The following is a 13496-nucleotide window of genomic DNA, read 5'->3' as shown; positions in this document are numbered from 1 at the left end:
ATTTCATTGTCTAAAATTTTTACATTGTCCCAATCAAAATCATGAGAGCATTGAATCCTGTGATCTGTAATAACCGATCCTTGAGAAGAATTTCTTCTAATATGATTTTTATGTTCAATGATTCTTAGATGTAACATTCTTCTAGTCTGTCCAACGTATGAAGCATCACAGTCCAAACAATTAATTTTATACACAACGGAAGGTCGTTTGGATATTGGAAGAGGATCTTTTAAAACTTTAATAAATCTGGACAATTTGTCAATGCTATAAAAGGCAAAGTGAGTGTTATTCTCTTTCGGAAATATATTAACAAATTTGTTAGAAAAGTTATTAATATAAGGCATCACAAACCAACGTACCGGAATTTCATTCGAAGAATTGTTCGACAAGAATCTTCTTATGTCATTATTTAAAAAAAAATTGTATTTCAGTCTTTGTTTGAAAATATCAAAAATGAAGTCATATGGATAATTGTTATTAATTAAAATGTTAAAAATTAAGTCAAAGTTCTTGGCATGAAATTGTGGGTGAGATAAAAAGAAGCCCCTGTCGACAAGACTAATAACAGTACCTCTTTTTTGGCAAATAGGATGGTTAGAGAAGAAATTTAAGTATTTGCCTGAGAATGTCGGTTTGTGGTACCAATCGTGAATAAGTCTATTGTTATGTTTTATAATTGTAATGTCCAGAAAATTAAGTCTATCAAAGCCAATCTCCATAGTGAATTGCAACCGTGGATGATATGAATTATAAATCTCTAAAACATTATCAAATTGGTGTGATGGAACCATAAGAGCTATGTCATCTACATATCTGACATGTAGAGGTGGGATAAAAGATAAAGAACTAATGGTGAACGATTCTAGATCCTGCATGACTATATCTGCTAGAATCGGTGAAAGAGGAGATCCCATGGGAGCGCCAAAGGTCTGTTTGTATATTTTATCATTGAAAAGAAAGAATGTTGAGTTAAAAACAAAATTGATGGCCGTAAAAAATTCTTCTTTGGATAAGGTGGTGTTGAGCTTAATCAAGTTAACACTTATCATCAGTGTTTTTTGCTTCAAAGGGCCATGATAATTTTCCTGTTCTTATGATAATTTTTTTGAACCTAGTATTAATATTGACATAGTACGTAATAAAATGTATTATAGGTACTAAATATTATATAACTGCGTTTTATCTTTCCTTTTCTATTCTATGCTTTTTCTATTTCCGCATTTTTTTAAATAAAGTTTATCTTTAAGTACATAACTCTCTTGTCATAAGATTTTTTTGTAACACAATTTCTTTATTTTTATAGTTTACTTAAAAATCTTACGTTTATGTTGAAAATGTTATATATTATTTTACATGTTAACACAAATAGAGCGGTATTAAGCATCTCTAAAATTATATATTACATATTACGAATAAAATTAGATCCAAGAAAACCGACTATACACGTACTTATGTGACGATCTGAAAATTAATCTTATATCTTGTGCGCGTGAAAGCCACGCACGTGACGTCGTGACTCTGAAACGTCATGTGACATTGAACGAGATGAGCGCGTGCAACTTCACGTTGTTATGCTACGACGTAAACAAGCTTTGTATGCTCCGATTCAAACTAACGGCTGCGTTCCAAGACAGTGCAAGCTTCTGATCTTCGATGATCGAAAATGTCACATAATTTCCTCCCCCCTCCACACACACACGCACACACAAAACACGTGGACCTTTTTTTAGCTATCACATAATCACTATTTTTTATAACAATTTTGTAGCTGCTTATCTTTTTTTACAAGAATTTCGTGTTTTTTTTCTCTCAACATATATATTTTTTTAGAATACCAAAAATGCGACATATACATATAATACTGCTATCAAAATCTAATTTCCCTCAATTGCAGTTGTAATTTATAACAAAACCTTTCACGATTACCTTGCTGAATTGACCTCAGAGAGAAAGAGAAAGAGAAACTGTCTAACGGTATTGTAACACCTCACCGTGATAGCAACAGAGAATCACGTGAAATCTCGTGATCAGTTGCAGCGCACCGATATTTGCGCGAATGGTACGGCAAATAAATTCGCTCACCGTTTGCACTGGCCGCAAGCTCCGGTTTTCTTGCATCAATCGACGTTTTAATCGCTCCAGAAAGAACGCGGAAGACAAAAAGATGAAGTACGGTGAGCGAACGGCTGCTTACATCAAACTGTCTGCGTCCACCATCTGAAAGTTGACGCAGATGTTGTGTCTTTGCAAATTTGCGTTCATTCAAATTGGAATCTTCTTCCGATACGTCGTATTGTGCAATGGTTATCGTGTAAACGACTCAGTTAGATGACGACCGCGACATAGTCGTACGCGCGCAAACAACCGAGCAAGCGAGCGAGCGAGCGACCGATCCGCTGCAATCTCACTTGTACGACGGAACACGGATGACTGACTCGTACACACTCGGCTAGCAGTCGGGCTGCTTCGCCGTGCCTTTACTGCTCTCTCTCTCTCTCTTTCTCTCTCTCTCTCTCTTTCTCTCTCTCTCTCTCTCTCTCTTTCTCTCTCTCTCTCTCTCTCTCTCTCNTCTCTCTCTCTCTCTTTCTCTCTCTCTCTCTCTCTCTCTTTCTCTCTCTCTCTCTCTCTCTCTCTCTCTCTTTATCCTCTGCGCTGTCCCCTCTCCTGCGCGACCTTTCCGAGCATTTCGCGCAGACGACTCGATCCGGCGCGGTATCCCCACTACCTAGGTTCTGAGCACCCCCGCTGCACCTTTTCCGTCGACCGGCGTTATGCAGCATAGCGTTTGGTTTCTGTGTGTTGAGATCTCTCTCGTTCTTAGGTCTCCTCTAAATCCCCTCGGTCTTCTCTCTCTCGATCTTTTTCTATCTTATCCTCATCTCCCTTCGGTTTCTCTTACTCGAATTCTTGCTGCAAGAGCCACAAGCGCACCAAACCACCAACCGAATTCTTGCTGGTTCTCTCTTCTGCCAACCATGTCACTTCTTCCTTTTCCCTTTTCTCTTGTTTCGTGCCAGATGTAGGTACGAGCGAGAGAGCAAATAAGAAAATGAGCGGATGTCAGTGTCGGACTAAAGGTACAAGACAACGACTGATTTTCTTTATGTGTTCGGTTTTCACATTTACAAGATTTCTCATGCTTGATTTTTAATTTACTTTTATTGTAGTGTCACTCGTTCTTACTTCTTTCAATATTTTATGATGTTTCTTTCTAGTATATTATTTTTCGGATGTGTTGCTTTTTTGTTTCTTGTTTTTACATAAATAGTTTTCCAGTTAGAGAAAAATTCAGTTATACAAAATTATGATGTAAAAATATATGTATATAGAAGTACAACATTTTTTCTCTCTCTGATAAATTGAATGTTTTAATATTGATATAAAAATTGTAGCTTTTTTTTTTTAGTTACAGTACATTTTTATTTTTGTTACGTTAATAATTACTTATCAGAAACAGAGCACAATTTTTTTTTTTTTTTATTGGAATACTTATTTTACTCTTGTAACATCACGCTAATTCTTCAGCACGTAGAAAGAGATAAGGAATTCTTCAGAATTTAAATAAGGATAGTTTACAAAAGACAATATACATTGTGTAGCCAAATCTATTGATCTGTAGATAGAAAAACTTACATCTTTTTCTATTGTTTTTTACTGTCACGCAGGGTATATAAATGTGTTTTGACTTTCCTGGAAATGTCGACACGAATACATTTCTCCTTCTCATTCTAATCTTCCTTTTCTTCAGATCCTTTTTCAAATAGATATATAAATATACAGTTAGCAAACCTTTTAGCCATTAAAACCATAGTGACTCTTAGTCGACTTTCACATTGAAGTAGCATACTACGTGTAACTTTGATTAGTTAAAATGAGTAGCAGTGTCATTGCTGCAGTGTAACCACACGCTTTCCTCTTTTTTACCTTCGTGTGGTAAACATTTCTCATGTTCTTTGCTCTCGCCTGCTTTGAATAGTATCATTGGTTTAAAGCGGGCTTTAAATAGGGGGCGTTGATAGGCTTTTGATCGAGCTTGCTAGCTGCAGTATGAACATAATCTTTCCTAAGTTTAATATTGCTCTTTTCTTTTTTCTCTTATTTTATAGCAGTATTTATATAGCAGTACACAAGTGATATCCATCAGTAATCAACTTTCTCTTTTTCTTTCTTCTTCTCTTTCTTTTTCGTTGATCTAGCTTTCAATCTACTTTCCTTCTTCTCTGCCTTTTGCATCTTTCCAGCTATGCGTGTCCTCGTACTTATTTTCGACCTATTATTTATTATTTCGTTTTTCTCTATATAGACATTATATTTCTGTAATAAAGATACTGTATCGAATGTGAATTCTGAACACGTATTTCCGAGCACGTATTCCGATTCAATAAATTGAAAGTAAAATCTTTTAACTTGTTTTTTGGAAATAGGAAAGAGAGAGAGAGAGAGAGAGAGAATTGTTTGCCGATTAAATACTAAATTGTTTTTATATCTTAATTATTTTGCATATATCTATATATCTATATACAATAGCTTTTGATTTTATTGATTATATATATAGATTAGAGAAAATGACTCCTGGCATATGTCAAGTTATACATATTATACGACATTTGCAAAATAGACACATCTTACAAAATAAAATGTTGATCTAGATCAGTTTTGCGAGAATTACATGGATAGAATTAAGTTTCTCTGTATTTTAGTCTGTTGAATAGTGAATTCTATATTTCACTATTAAGAAATCTTGAGCTATCTCTATGTGCGTGCGCGCGCTAGTTCATGGTAACGTTTTTTGAACACAAATCCATCAAATATACGAATATTTTCCTGATGCGACTTGGATTTTAACATCTCTTTCAAGTTTTGTCTGCCTTTTGACGTCTATTTCTGCTTGACCAAGTCTTTTTATTTTTTATTTATTTATTTATTTTTTTTTTTTTATTTATTTTTTTTTAACTCAACTAAGTAGTCTTTTTCGGACCATTTTTCGGTACGTTTACTCAATCTTTTTAATGCATCGACGTTCACAGAATTGCTGACAAAAAATCGCCATCACGTAGAAGAGAGCCACCGCCATCGCCGTTATCGAACTCGCGCATATCCGACAGATCGGATATTATACAGATTCTCGTTATCGATCTTTTCTCTCGACATGCATAACTCGTGCCATCGTAAGTCAAACGACACCTATTCTCCGACATATTTTAGATTTTATCGAATAGTTATCGCGCATGGAACTCCGTGAGAAAAATAATCTGTACGAGCAACGCATATATCGCCAACAGAACTCGTTCATCAGCTTTCATTTAATTATGTGAACATCGTATCTTTTTTTTACTACATAACTATCTTTTTATTATAACTTAAAAGTTTTTATTATAACTTATAAAGTACTGATAGAGTATCAATAATGAATTGTACATAATGTAAGATATTGCAAAGGAAATATTTCAAACGTCTTCGCTCTTGTAGCAAAACGCCCCAATTACACAGAAGTCTCGATTAATTCGATATTTCTCGTCGTCGTTATTCTACTTGTTAGGCGCAGCTGCCGATCCGTATTTCGTAATTACAATTCGATCTCTTCTCTCCCTCTCCAACGCCCGAGTTTCTGGGAATTTTATTACGGTCAAAACATTTCTATTACTATTATCTATCTGCTGATAATTTGTTGGTTTGTGCATCAAAGAAAGCAGATCGGATTTGAGAAAAAAAACAGGAAAAAGAATATTTTACAGAATCTCGTCTCTCTAAAAAACAAATACCTAATATATAACCGACAAAAAAAAATATATACTGTAATATTTTATAATTGTAAAGCTATATAATCGAAAAAACTATATGAAAAACTTGTACTTGTGCAGCACAGTAGAACATTCTGAAAATCGATAGGAAATCGCTTGGTTGGTAGATCCTCTTGTGTAACGTTAATGTATTTAGGAAGCGCGTGTGTAACCATCCACCTGCCTACTCGACTAGTTAAGCTGATTAGTGTACCGCAACAATTAGTGCAGCTGTGCATATTCGTAAGTCGTTGCGGAAGAAGTATTAGCGAATACGCCGGCATTAACTACGCTTACGCGATAAACGGCGAATTAACGGTCGCTACAACAAACTGAAAAGCTCGACTTGTGTGGTGTTTCCGGCTATCACCGGGAGAAACAAACGAGGCAACTCTCTGTAAAGACAGTCAACTGTTTTGTAGGGAAAATGGTGACAACTGTTTTTCATAAAAAAGAGCGTGAGAAAATTTTTATGACTTGTCATGTGCACATTTATGCAGTTGAAATCCGACACAGTATGATATTTTTCACTTTGCCACATTCGATACATCATACTAATTTATTGCGTGATTATCAACGTCAAATTACATAACGCAATTGCATAATTACTAGAGAAAAAAGAATGTGAACAAGCAAAACAATAGTCACAAAAGCTTCTTACTTAAACAGAAAAAATAAAATTTAAACGGCTTAAATTTTACTCCCCGTAAACTTCCATGGCTTTTGATTGAACAACATATCAAAAGTATACAAACTTGAATAATTAACAAAATTGACTGTAAAATTTAAAGTGCAAAGAAAAATCAAGTTTTTATAGATATAGATTATTTTATAGAATATTTTCCACATTATTTAGAGTGTGCCTGTTAACGATCTTTGAGTTCTTGCTAAACGGGGCAATATATAAATATAAGCATTTACTCCCCACGGTCAAAACCTAAAGCCAATGAGAATTAGTTACCTCACTGCATCTTTCTCATCATCGCTATGTTTATTCACGCAATATTGTGTACTTTAGCAAACAAACTTATCTTTTCCGGATCAAAAATTAGCAATAATATGTTTTAATTTTTTTACACACTTAACGATATCATTTAGATTAAAATTATTTACATGTATCATTGGAATAGTAAGTAATTCAAATCTTGTACTTTAAGTGTAAATTTAATGGATTTATAATCAGTCGCTGAATGACTTTTGACTGCAAAGGAGAGTACGTCGTACGTTTCAGGTTAAATGTTGACATAAATCCTGACATGCACATAGACAGATGAGATGTACTTACTTTAATTAGAGTTGTAGTTTGCATGGCACGAGATCGATTTCCAAGGAGTATCAGTGTGCACAATTGTCAGTCCTGATTTGATAACGTTATATCGTGTTCAGGTCGGCAATTTGGCTCGATCCTCTGCACGCAGAATCGAAAATTTGTGGGATACCTCGAATCTATATTCTACTATTTACTATTACTACTATGTAAATATGGAATCGTGCCGTTCGTCTAGAAACGGCTGTGTTGCGTGCTCGCAGTGCTAGATTTCGGCGCGCGTAAATACGAGAGAATGCCGAGATGCATCAAATGCTGAGATTAAATTAGTTTGTCCTTTTACTGTGTTATTTGTCGAACGACCGATTTATCTAATAGCGCGTCGAATTACACCATCGCCAAATCGATCGCTGTCCGCAGCGCGAAACTCGCGCGCGATTGTACGCTCACAATTAATTAATGATTGTTGATGACACGCCATCGATTCGAATTACCGCGGATCGGAGTTGCTACTGAGGAGAGAGGAATGCTTTGTCGGTTTACTCTGGTTGTTTCATATTCGTATGCACATTTTTGCATTTTATAACACAGACTTCAGGCTTATAAATAAAAATCTTTTAAACAATACTAAAATAATTAGTAATCCTTAACGTATTAATTTTTATTTTTCTTTAAGTATAAACCTGTTTTTGAAACTAGACATAATCGACCGCGTGTGATTATAAATAGTTAACTATTTCTCTGTATAAAAATTTTAAATTACATTGCATATTAATATTGCGCTTAATTGTTAATTATTACTATGACAATCGCGCTTAATTGTTAATTATTACTATGTTTGATTTGTGTTTGAAGCTCTATCAAAAGTTATGATACGCACTCGAGTTTGTTAAAGCAGATTGATAGAGTCGGTTTGATCAACCGACAAGCCAATGTACGTGTCTGAATGTGAAAGGATTAAGGCGTTTGCCACACTGGAAACACTGAACCGGTAGCTTCGTGACCAATATGGAAGATCGAAGAGATAAACGATATTCACACGAAGACAAAAGGAACGATCGAAACATATGTTCAAGTGGTCATTTGTTTGCGATTTATGTAGAGATTGACGTTAAACCGCGCTCGTTGCATTAATCTCGACGTAGCCGCTCTTAGCTTTATCGCGTCACAATTTTAATATACTTTTGATCTTTCTTGGTGAAGATATAAAGTTCGAACGTGTAAAATTACAGAAGAGTGTCTCTCTTGTGTATATAATTTTACTCCCAACTTGTTTCCTTGAATAAACAAGAGTTGAATCATTTTGTATGCTACATTTTTGAAAACCATTGTACCAAATTTCCAATTTTTTTAAATTTTCAAACAAACAATTCTCGATTATTGCTTTAGTTCCGTAATTTGTTTTTTGTAGATTGTATATTGTTGATAAATTTTTTTAATTTTTTATAATTGCGTACGTGTTTTCATCTTGTAAGACTAGAAGACCGAGTTTCAAAAGACTTGCATACTATATTTGAATGAAGTGCTTAAACAAAGACTTTTACTTTACAGCAGAATTTCGATCTCGCCGACGTTCATTCGAGCGTATGTTACCGCACACAAAGCGCAGATCTTACTCACGACGCTAATCGTAGGTATTATAACAATGAGCGACCTACCTCGTGAATCGCAGTAAAAAAATTAATTACGCGACTGAATTGTCAAACGTAACTAGTTTCATGGGAAAACTTCTATTTAAGTACTTACGATGGTACAATGGTGAACAAATGCAAATCTAACAAAAGAAACGTTAATTAGTTCCATTGAAGTCCTCTTTGTCTTTTCGAAACAAATGCGATTTTTCACTAGATTCACTAGATGCAGTTTTCAGTGTCAAATGCATTTCTCTAGATGCGAAATGAATTAGAATCTTTGAAAAAAAAATGAATACAATACATTAAAGAAATAGTATATAATATATGTATATTATATATTAACATTATATAATGTACATTATATAATATACATTATATGTAACCAATGTATATCTAAAATTGAATATTTTAGTATAAAAACTATGTATAGAAACCGAAACAAAAAAATAATAAACATTATCTCAACAAATAAAAGAACACATATTTCTTCGATTTTTCCACAAAATTCAAACTCAATGTAATACATGTTTTAAAATAATCGATTGATTGTGACATATAAACGCCTTGCTATGACAATATTTCGATATAAAAGTAGCGTTTTTTCTTCAACGATCTTAGCGCAATTATGCGTTTACCTATATTACTGATGATAAAACGCTGATGATGCGTTTTATTGCCACTACATTTCTATGATTACGCAATGAACGATACAAAACGACGGTACTAAGAGATTTGCACGCGCTGTGAAAATTATGTGCCTCTCTTCTTTCTTCCAACGCAAAAACTTATTTCTGCAAACGCGCGCGAGTTTAGTTTTAGCCAACTGTAACCACTTTTACACAATCAAAAACATACACGTGCGCGATTGCGTATCTATTAAAAAAAATTTAGTTGTTACTATCGAGAAAAGGTTGTAATGTATGATAATAATTCTGCAAAAAAGTATTAAGTTTTTTGACAGTAAATGCGTTTATTTGTCTCTTGGTCCGTGTTTTTTGCAGTGTAATTAAAGAAAAACAAAAAAAAAAAAAAAAACAAATTAAAAATAGAAAAGTGAACATGTTCATGTGGCTATTACACCATTTCTAATTTTTTCTAACACGAAATAATGTAACAGTTTTTAATACGACGTTTCAAGCATCATTTTATAATGATCAATAATTTTGTATCAAAGTGAATTTTGAAATACACCAAATTATGTACTCTCGTAAAATATCGTTCAATTTTTTTTTCGAATATCATTCGTGTGTAACAAAATAAGGTCCGTGACAAAGAGCGATGATGAAACGGAACACAAATAACTCGCGTCGAGCTTATATATCCGAGTTCGGAAATTTGTTACACTACAAGCACGAATAGTTGGTCTTTGAAGTGTTTCTCGCGCGACAAATACGCGCGCATAGACACGGAAAGACAGCAGACTGTGTTCGCGGGAGCGGGCAAACATTTCGTTGAAAAAGTTCTCTAGTGAAAAGCGGACGCGCGCAGTTTCCGCGTTGCAGCTCAGGCCAAGTTGTGTGCTTCGTCATATACGAACCGCATCGATGCAGTCGCGTTGTGCACGCGAGCGACAGCGGCAGCGCTTGATCAAACAATAACGCGTACCATTGTACACATGCACGCGTCGATACGCGCGTGCAGCTTTGCGGTGGACCGGCTCGCATACAAGCCGCATACATGCAAGTGGCTTTGTTTCCAATGTTGGACGCGACACACACACACACATACACATATGTATTTTTTGTATATATATATATATATATATATATCCAACGGTGTTTTATAGAACATTCCGTTATTATCTGATTCACTTGACTTGGCAGTTAATTTTTTGACTTATACCCAATTTCTTCACTTCTGTAAAGCTTATAAAATGAATCTTTTATTCTACCAGATATCTTTATTTAGAGAATACCCACATAACACATAGACTTCCTTTGGATGTCTAATATATGTTGAGAGCATATATATATGGGATGTCCAAAGAACGTCCATATGTTGTTTGGGTAGCTATTGAGAAGATATGAATAAATCGAACATTATATTGTTTTTGGCTATCCGAGCGTTAAATGTTTGTAACATGAGTCGAACACTGTGTTAAAATCTAGTTGTCGTGAATAATATACCTCGATTTAGAAATAAATTATATGTGTTATTATATAGAAAAACTCTCATTGTTTAATGTGTTATACCAGATCCCCGAAAGAACATATACCTACACACATAGTCTTGCAGACATTTACCTGCACATCTACAATCAAACTAACTCGAGCCAATATCGACTATTACAAACTGCGTTGGTAGCGTATCGCCTCCGAAGCCATGTGCTTAACTGTACGGTATTGTGAATGTATCAATACTGCACTGTACGTTCTTGCCAATGTTATGCCAATAACAGCGTTCACCGCAGAATGGTGTTGTACTTCGGTGGTCAAACTTAGCGCAATGTTGACAGTCAGTAGCGACAAGACTTGTAAAGGTACTTAGGTCAATACCGGACTGTTCCCACATTTACACTTGAAACATTTGCTGACTATAATTACTTCTTCTTTCTTGCAAAATGTTTAATTGTTATATATATATATAACAATTATATATATAACTGATATACATATATATATCAGTTTGTTGCTCATCATGCGTTACTTTTTTAAACGCTATAATTGGATAGAATCTGATGCAACAGAAGTCACACAGCGCAGTGATGGCAAAAATATGTATATAATAAAATATGAATATTGCAAAAATATAACGCAAAGAAAAAACTACACAATGTAAAAGATAAATTAAGACGTTTATAAGTTTGTGCATAAAAAAACTCAACAAAATATCCATAGATTATTTTAATTATAATATTTGTTTACAATTTTTTGCAATCACTGCGCTGTGTGACTTCTGTTGCATCAGATTCTATCCAATTATAGCGTTCAAAAAAGTAACGCATGATGAGCAACAAACTAGAAATGTAAATAATAAATTTAAATAACAGAAATGTAAATAATAAATTTAAAATTCAGCTTGAAAAACACCGCAAAAGCAGAGGTACCAAACGTTTACATTTTCTTACTGAAAGTATTAATAGTAATATTATATTTCGTGATAAGTACAATAATCAATGCATTGTTCATACGCAGCAATCTTATCACGCATCTGCGCTGGCATAATAACGAAGGATAATATGTAAGGAAGGAAAGTTTCATGTGTGTCTTCCGATCAATTTAGAACTTGTATATAATATTGTCGTGTTTTGCGCGACACGGCGGCCTATATGTCGGTAGAAAGTTAAGTGTTTTGAAATAATCTATAATTACAACTTCTTGTATAAACAAGTTTAAAACTGCATGGTCGAAGATTTATGCGTGATACAGAACATAGGAATTTTAATAATTTTACTTCGGAAAATCTCATAAGAGACAGTATAATAAACAATTTGGTATGCAAAGTCCTAAGCTTTATTATAACTTGAAGAGTAAATTATTGTTGATGCATTAAATTTGATTAATAATGCATTTATATACGATCATCACATCAATTTAAAATGTAAACATTAAATGATATTAACGTTAAGAAATATAAAAATGCAATGTCTGTGTTAAATTTAAATATTTAAAAATATATTTTTTAATGCAAATATTTTATATAAATTGTTTTTATATATAAATATCTTTTATATTTCTCACTTCTTAACAAGTAAAAAACATTATTTTACAAAAACAATATATTATCTCTTTTTTAGGTTCTTATTCATTGTTTTTTCTTTAAATTCTATAAACAAACTTCAACAGCACAGCGACTCTAAAATTTATATTCAAGTCCTCTCTACATAACTTTATTCTTCACAAATTGTCTAGAATAAATCCCCTTGGTAAAACAGCGAATCTGCAGCGAGAACACTGCAACTACTATGTTTAGCTACCAACACTACCAACTTTTCGGATTATCCAGTTCACTTCAGTGCTTTGAAAATGTCATTAAAGCAGGTAGTGTCTCTTCTTAAGCGAATATAATTTCAATGTTTAATATCTCCAAAAAAAATCTACAGAGAATCTGAAGGTGATTCTAAGACTCATAATAACAAAAATTACAGATGATCATTGAAAGTAAATACGGCGCATCAAGAAAGAAAATACTGACCGTGTTCAATAGAACAATTATTGAATTGTCGTCTTGTCAATACTCGATGTTAATTTGTTGGTTCTAAAAGTAAGAGCCAATCATGTTTGATTGCTATAAAGCAGCTTGTTCTGCTAAACGTAGCCACTACTATTGAGCAGCGTTTGCGTTCCTATATTGATCCGTAGCGGCTGGTAGTGGCGGCGATGATAGTTGCTACGGCAACTATGTTCGCTACTCAGATGGCACCACACCACACAACAACAACAAAACTACCCAAAATATGCAGGTTTATATGCATTTTGCGCGACTGTCCTAAATTTAGCAATTCTGTGCATCAGTAAGAACTGTTTCTGAGTGTAACTTAAGAAGGTGTTCTCTCTCTCTCTCTCTCTCTCTCTCTCTCTCTCTCTCTCACACACACACACACACACACACACACGCACGCACGCGCGCGCAATTTTCAAGATTTCGTCGACTACGGTAATTTTAATAATGATGATATCGATGCTTTGTATTTGCAAGGTTTGTGCTTTAAAAGGATACTGGATACTGCCTATAGAAACCTGTAAACCGACGTTTTTATAACCTAAATTTATTTTCTAATTTTATTTATTGCGCAACATTAAAAGCGCTTCTACAGAAGCAAATAAATATAAAAAACTATATAAAGCTTTTGAAAATGAGTATATAATGCTTTTA

General features: G+C 34.0%; 1 protein-coding gene across 5 annotated transcripts in view; it reads right to left on the bottom strand.

The window, feature by feature from the left end:
- The window catches only part of LOC109853364 (furin-like protease 1), a 167271-nt gene extending 164845 nt beyond the window's left edge, over positions 1-2426 (bottom strand). For all 5 annotated transcript variants that reach the window (XR_002250106.1, XM_020425408.1, XM_020425409.1 and 2 more), the window contains exon 1: positions 2083-2426. The gene's annotated coding sequence lies outside the window, so the exon portion shown is untranslated. The remainder of the gene's footprint in view (positions 1-2082) is intronic.
- Between the last annotated feature and the right edge of the window lie 11070 nt (positions 2427-13496).

Source organism: Pseudomyrmex gracilis, unplaced genomic scaffold, assembly GCF_002006095.1.
Source record: "Pseudomyrmex gracilis isolate BER0280 unplaced genomic scaffold, ASM200609v1 scaffold_47, whole genome shotgun sequence".
Lineage (NCBI taxonomy): Eukaryota > Metazoa > Arthropoda > Insecta > Hymenoptera > Formicidae > Pseudomyrmex > Pseudomyrmex gracilis.
The sequence above is the reverse complement of the archived record's forward strand: the minus strand, read 5'-3'. Positions and strand labels throughout refer to the sequence as shown.